Source organism: Hylobates moloch, unplaced genomic scaffold (assembly GCF_009828535.3).
Source record: "Hylobates moloch isolate HMO894 unplaced genomic scaffold, HMol_V3 SCAFFOLD_10, whole genome shotgun sequence".
Lineage (NCBI taxonomy): Eukaryota > Metazoa > Chordata > Mammalia > Primates > Hylobatidae > Hylobates > Hylobates moloch.
Window position 1 is genome coordinate 100,478,622 of NW_026652285.1, and position 7,257 is coordinate 100,485,878.

Below are 7,257 nucleotides of genomic sequence, written 5' to 3' on the forward strand. Positions count from 1 at the left end.
AAAAAAAAAAAAAAAAAAAAAATGTGGGAGAGTATTCCAGAGGCAGAAAACTTAGTTGGCCCAGGACACAAAGGGATTTGGTCTCGTTGAAAGGTGATCAGGGATGGTGATTTGCAGGCTATGTCCACTTGGATTCTTGGTGCAAGATGAAAGTCTCCCCTAAACACAATCGTAACCCAGCTCTGGCTACAGTGAGCCATGATTACACACTGCACTCTAGCATGGGTGATAGAGGGAGGCCTTGTCTCGAAAAAAAGGAGGGGCCACTTGGGGAGAGAGGGAAGGCAGGAAGCCCCAGCCAAGGGGCCAGTGCCTCTGTGGTTGGGGCTAAGGGATGTTGGGGCCCCTAACCCTGATTCTTTGGAGGAATTGGGAGGAAAGCTCCAGGTTCCACGTCATGTGGATGGGCCTGAGAATGAGGTGAAAGGTAACAATCACACACCCAAACCAGTTATGAGCCAAAGGTTTCACCAGATAAGGGATTGATGGCCACAATCACCAGCACATATGCAATTCTATGGGTCAGACAGGGAGCTGAGTCACCATGCCCCACAGTATCTCACTGACTGCCCCCAACAACAGAGAGTGGTTGAGAGTCCCCATTTCCAAATGGAGCAAACTGAGGCTCAGGGGGGTGCAGATAAGCAGCGAAGCTATCTGATTCTAGAACCTGGCTGAGTAGCCACAGTGTGTTGCCTGCCTCCCCAGTGGAGCCTCTTGAGTCTCTTATCTGAGGTCATGCATTACTAAAACAGGAATCAGAACTTGAACCCAGCACTCTCCAAGCCCTTAAGCCTCAGCCCTTAACCACAGAGCCCTGCTATGTTTCTTGTATGTTGTATCTGCCCAGGGCCCTGACCTAGCGGCCAGGTCAGTGGCCAGAAATGAACAGCCTCTGCCTTGGACTTGGCTTGGGCCCCTCCTTCCTGGTTCCTGTAGGTAGCCTGCTCGGCTTCCTTCCCAGTGAGCCTCTCATTCCTAACTCTGGACAGGAGTAAAGTCCCTCCTGACCTTTGACTCCTTCACCTTCTCATGTTCATCCCACAATCCCAAAAGTTCTTGGCGGAATGATCATTATAGCAGCTAATGAGCACATTCTAACTTGGAGAACATTCTCTGTGCCAGACCCTGAGCCTAATGCTCTGCCTATCACATGTGTTCCTCATGGCCACCCTGAGAGGTAGGTAGAGTTGTCCCCATTCTCCAAATGAGGTAAATGAGGCTCAGAGAGGTTAAGTCACTTTCCCAAGGAAGCACAGAGAAGGAGCAGATTCAGAGTTGAAGAGGTTTCAAACACTTGCTCTTTTTTTTGTTTTGTTTTTTGTTTTTTGTTTTTTTTTTTTTTTGAGACGGAGTCTTGCTCTGTCGCCCAGGCTGGAGTGCAGTGGCGTGATCTTGGCTCACTGCAACCTCCGCCTCCCGGGTTCACACCATTCTCCTGCCTCAGCCTCTCCGAGTAGCTGGGACTACAGGCGCCCGCCACCACGCCCGGCTAATTTTTTGTATTTTTGGTAGAGACGGGGTTTCACCATGGTCTCGATCTCCTGACCTCGTGATCCGCCCGCCTCGGCCTCCCAAAGTGCTGGGATTACAAGCGTGAGCCACCGCGCCCGGCCCTTTTTTTTTTTTTTTTGAGACAGTGTCTCACTCTGTTGCCCCAGCTAGAGTACAGTGGCGCAATCTCAGCTCACTGCAACCTCCGCCTCCCGGGTTCAAGCGATTCTCCTGCTTCAGCCTCCTGAGTAGCTGGGACTACAGGCATGCGCCACCACGCCCGGCTAATTTTTGTATTTATAGTAGAGATGGGGTTTCACCATATTGGCCAAGCTGGTCTCGAACTCCTGACCTCGTGATCCGCCCACCTCAGCCTCCCTCCCAAAGTGCTGGGATTACAGGCGTGAGCCACCACGCCCGGATTCAAACACTTGCTCTTTAAAGGCCAGGTACTAATTCCCAAACTTCTGAGTAGCACAATTATCTGAGGGGGATTTTTTTTTTTTTGAGACAGGGTCTTGCTCCGTTACCCAGGCTGGAGTGCAGTGGTGTGATCAGGGTTTACTATAGCCTCAACCTCTCAGACTCAAGCCATCTTGCCACCTCAGCCTCCTGAGTAGCTGGGGCTACAGGCGCATGCCACCATGTCCAACTCATTTTTGTATTTTTTGTAGAGATTGTGTCACCCTATGTTGCCCAAGCTGGTCTTGAACTCCTGGGCTCAAGCAATACGCCCACCTCAGCTTCCCAAACTGCTGGGATTGAGAGGGATTTTTTAAATAAAGATTTGGGGCTGGGTGCCTATAATCCCAGCATTTCGGGAGGCTGAGGTGGGAGGATCACTGGAAGCCGGAAGTTTGACACCAGCTTGGGCAACATAGCAAAACCCCATCTCTACAAAAAATACAAAAATTAGCCAGGTGTGGTGCCATATCCCTGTGGTTCCAGCTACTTAGGAGACTGAGGCAAGAGGATCCAGGTCGAGGCTGCAGTGAGCCGAGATCATGCCACTGCACTCCAGCCTGGGTGACAGAAAGAGACCCTGTCTCTAATAAATAAATAAAGATGTGGGTGTCCAACCTCTAGGAATCCTGACTTTGCAGGCCCAAAAATATATTTTAATAAACTCCTTGGGTGTTTTTTGTTTTGTTTTGTTTTTGAGACAGAGTTTCACTCTTGTTGCCCAGGCTGGAGTGCAATGGCACAATCTCAGCTCACTGCAACCTCCGCCTCCCAGGTTCAAGCGATTTTCCTGTCTCAGCCTCCCAAGTAGCTGGGATTACAGGCATGTGCCACCATGCCCAGCTAATTTTGTATTTTTAGTAAAGACAGGGTTTCACCATGTTGGTCAGGCTACTCTCGAACTCCTGACCTCAAGTGATCCACCTGCCTCAGCCTCCCAAAGTGCTGGGATTACAAGCGTAAGCCACCGCGCCTGGCCCTTTGTGTGTTCTTGCTACATTGCTCTGTGAGCATACCTTGATGGTTGATGAAATTGCTTCTTCTGACTACCAGTAATCACATCCTCTGAAATCCTGCCTCAAAACCAGCCCATCTTCAAACACATCTACACAGCCACCTGACCCTAAATGCTTGCTGTGGTCCGTGCTAGATCAAACCCAGGCATGATTTTTATCAAACCCTGGCATTTGCTGGCTCCATTCATTCCTTGGAGTTTCCTCGCTCCTCCACCCTCCACAATTGCACCAGCAAACCTGCGCAGCTGGTTTGCCAGGGAGGAGCAAGACCTGTTTTCCCATCTTAGGGCTCTTCTCGCTTCTGATTTCATAGGTGGTCAGAAAGTACACGTAGGGTTTGAGGTGGGAACTGCTGGAAGAAGAGTGCGGGCAGGAGGTCATTTTGACCGCAGCCTGCTTTGCAGACCCCATGGCTGCTAGAAGGCCCTGGGACAGCACCCCCACCCCCACCACTAACCACACCCTGGCCGCCTACCTGCGATGCTTGTCTCCTAATCAGCCTCCACCACCCACAGCAGCATCCGGATACACAGTCACCGAGATAGGAGCTCCTTTGGTGTGACTGTTAGTCCCTTCTGTTACCCAGCCTATCTCTGGTATAAGTTTCCAGGCTCCTGCTAAAGTGCTCAGAGGGGCTGGGCACAGTGGCTCACACCTGTAATCCCAACACTTTGGGAGGCCAAGGTGGGTGGATCACCTGAAGTCAGGAGTTCAAGACCAGCCTGGCCAACATGGTGAAACCCCATCTGTACTAAAAATACAAAATTAGCTGGGCATGTTGGTGGGACGTCTGTAATCCCAGCTACTTGGGAGACTGAGGCACGAGAATGGCTTAAACCCCAGAGGCGGAGGTTGCAGTGAGCCAAGATCATGCTACTGCATGCTAGCCTGGGTGACAGAGCGAGACAACGTCTCAAAAAAAAAAAGAAGAAAGAAAAAAGCTAGGGCTGGGCGTGGTGGCTCATGCCTGTAATCCCAGCACTTTGGGAGGCCGAGGCGGGCAGATCACAAGGTAAGGAGTTCGAGACCAGCCTGGCCAACGTGGTGAAACCCCATCTCTACTAGAAATACAAAAACTAGCTGGGCGTGGTGGTGGGAAGCCCGTAATCCCAGCTACTTGGGAGGCTGAGGCATAAGAATCGCTTGAACCTGGGAGGCAGAGGTTGCAGTGAGCTGAGATCGCGCCACTGCACTCCAGCCTGGGCGACAGAATGAGACTCCATCTCAAAAAAAAAAAAAAGAAGCCAGTGTGGACTCAGCAAGGGCATCAATGGAGAGAGCAGAGGAGAAGTTAAGAAGGAATGGAGTGGGGGGTGTAGATCATGAGGGCTTCAGGCCGCTTAAGGACTTGAGCTTCTGTTTGTTTATTTATTTATTTAGAGATGACAGGGTCTCACTCTGTTGCCCAGGCTGGAGTACAGTGGTGTGATCACTGCTCACTGGAGCATCAACTTCCTGGGGTAAGCGTTCCTCCCACTTTAGTCCCTCAAATAGCTAAGGACTACAGATGTGTGCCACCACACCTGGCTAATTTTTAATTTTTTGTAGACATGGTTCTTACTTTGTTGCCCAAGCTGGTGTCCAACTTCTGCCCTCAAGCAATCCTCCTGCCTCAGCCTCCCAAAGGGATGGGATTAAAGGCACCCAGTCTTGGGTTTCTATTCTAAGTGAGATGGGAAGGGCACAAATGTGATAAGATCCAAATACACTTTTTTTTTTTTTTTGAGATGGAGTTTCGCTCTTGTTGCCCAGGCTGGAGTGCAATGGTGCGATCTCGGCTCACCACCACCCCTGCCTCCTGAGTTCAAGTTATCCTCCTGCCTCAGCCTCCCAAGTAGCTGGGATTACAGGCATGCGCCACCATGCCCAGTGTATTTTTAGTAGAGACGGGGTTTCTCCATGTTGGTCAGGCTGGTCTTGAACTCCCGACCTCAGATAATCCACCTGCCTCGGCCTCCCAAAGTGCTGGGATAACAGGCATGAACCACCGCGCATGGCCCAATTGTACTTTTAGAAGAGACTTCTGTCCACTGAGTGGAGGAGGACCAAGAGCAGCAGGTGAACGGTGAGAAGTGGTCAGATTCTGGAAACACTCGTATTTTGAAGTTAGAGCCTGATGATTTAAATATGAGGTATTATAGCCGGGTGCTGTGGCTCATGCCTGTAATCCCAGCTACTCGGGAGGCTGAAGTGGGAGAATTACTTGAACCCAGGAGATGGAGGTTGCAGTGAGCTGAGATCGCGCCATTGGGTGCCCAGCCTGGGCAGCAAAGCAAGACTCCGTCTCAAAAAATAAAAATAAAATGGGGTATGAGCCAGGTGCAGTGGCTCACACCTGTAATCTCAGCACTTTGGAAGGCCAAGGTGGATCACTTGAGGTCAGGAGTTCGAGACCAGCCTGGCCAATATGGTGAAACCCTGTCTCTACTAAAAATACAAAAATTAGCCAGGCATGGTGGTGTGTGCTTGTAGTCCCAGCTACTTGGGAGGCTGAGCCAGGAGAATGGCTTGAACTGGGAAGCGGAGGTTACGGTGAGCTGAGATCATACCACTGCACTTCAGCCTCGGCGACAGTGACATTCTGTCTCAAAAAAAAAAAAAAAATGGGGTATGCACAGTGGTTTACACCTACAGTCCCAGCACTTTGGGAGACAGAGGTGGGCAGTTCACAAGGTCAAGAGTTCGAGACCAGCCTGGCCCAACATGGTGAAACCCCGTCTCTACTAAAAATACAAAAATTAGCCGGGCATGGTAGCATGCACCTGTAATCCCAGCTACTCGGGAGGCTGACACAGGAGAAATGCTTGAACCCAGGAGGTGGAGGCTGCAGTGAGCCGAGATCGTGCCACTGCACTCTGGCCTGGGCGACAGAGTGACACTCCATCTCAAAACATACATAAACAAATAAATATGGGGTCCGAGGAAAGGGAACCTTGCTAGAGTTTTGACCTGAGCAACCAGAAAAGGGTGAAGCTGTGATGCGCTGGAGTGAGGGAGTCCCTGGGAAGAGCCAGTCTTGGGGGAAGATGAGGAGTTAGGATTCACAAGTGTGCAAACACAGCTCCTAAGTGGAAATGCTTAACAGTATAATGGAGTTCATGGGAGAAGTCAGGCTAAAGGTGTAAAAATGGGCACCATTGGTATAATGCATCAATGCTATTAAAAACCATAGTGGCCAGGTGCAGTGGCTCATGCCTGTAATCCCACTACTTTGGGAGGCTGAGGTGAGCAGTTCACTTGAGTCTAGGGTTTGAGACTAGCCTGGGCAACATGGCAAAACCCTGTCTCTACAAAAAATACAAAAATTAGCCAGGCATGGTGGCTCGTACCTGTGGTCCCAGCTCCTCAGGAGGCTGAGGCATGAGAATCACTTTAACCCAGGAGGTGGAGGTTGCAGTGAGCTGAGATCACGCCACTACACAACAAAAGAGGGAGACTGGGCAACAGGGCGAGACTCTATCTCAAAACAACAATAATATGAAAAACCATGGCAATATTGAGTTGATGTCACCAAGGGATTGGGTGTGGGCAGAGGAAGAACCAGGGCCAGAGGAGAGCTTCGGAGAGGAGGAGCCCCACAAAGGAGACTGAGGCCAGGCGCGGTGGCTCAAGCCTGTAATCCTAGCACTTTGGGAGTCTGAGGTGGGCGGATCACGAGGTCAGGAGTTCGAGACCATCCTGGCCAACATAGTGAAACCCTGTCTCTACTAAAAATACAAAAAAATTAGCAGGGCGTGGTGGCGGGCGCCTGTAGTCCCAGCTACTTGGGAGGCTGAGGCAGGAGAATGGCGTGAACCTGGGAGGCGGAGCTCGCAGTGAGCCGAGATGGTGCCACTGCACTCCAGCCTGGGGGACAGAGCCAGACTCTGACTCAAAAAAAAAAAAAAAAGACAAAGGAGATTGAGAAGGAACCAGGGAGGGAGACGGGGAGACCAGGAGAAGCCTCCTGAAGGCAGTGTTTTTTTGGGAGGAGGCAGTGACCAGCTGTATGAGATGCTGCTGAGAAGGAGCTGCTGGATTTAACCAGGAGGAGGTCATTGTTGACCTTGACAAGAGTCATTTCAGGAGCGTGTTGGCGAAGGAAAGTCTGATTGGCATGGATTCAAGGGAGTGTGGGAAGAGAGGAACTGGGGAGTGACTAGAGACAACCTTTCCAGGAGTTTTGCTCTAAAGAAGGCAAAGGAATGCAGTAATTGTAAAGAGTTATGAGGTCAAGAAAGAGCTTTTGTTTTGTTTTTATGGTTTTTATGTGGGTGTGATAAAATGTGCATAATGTAAAATTTAT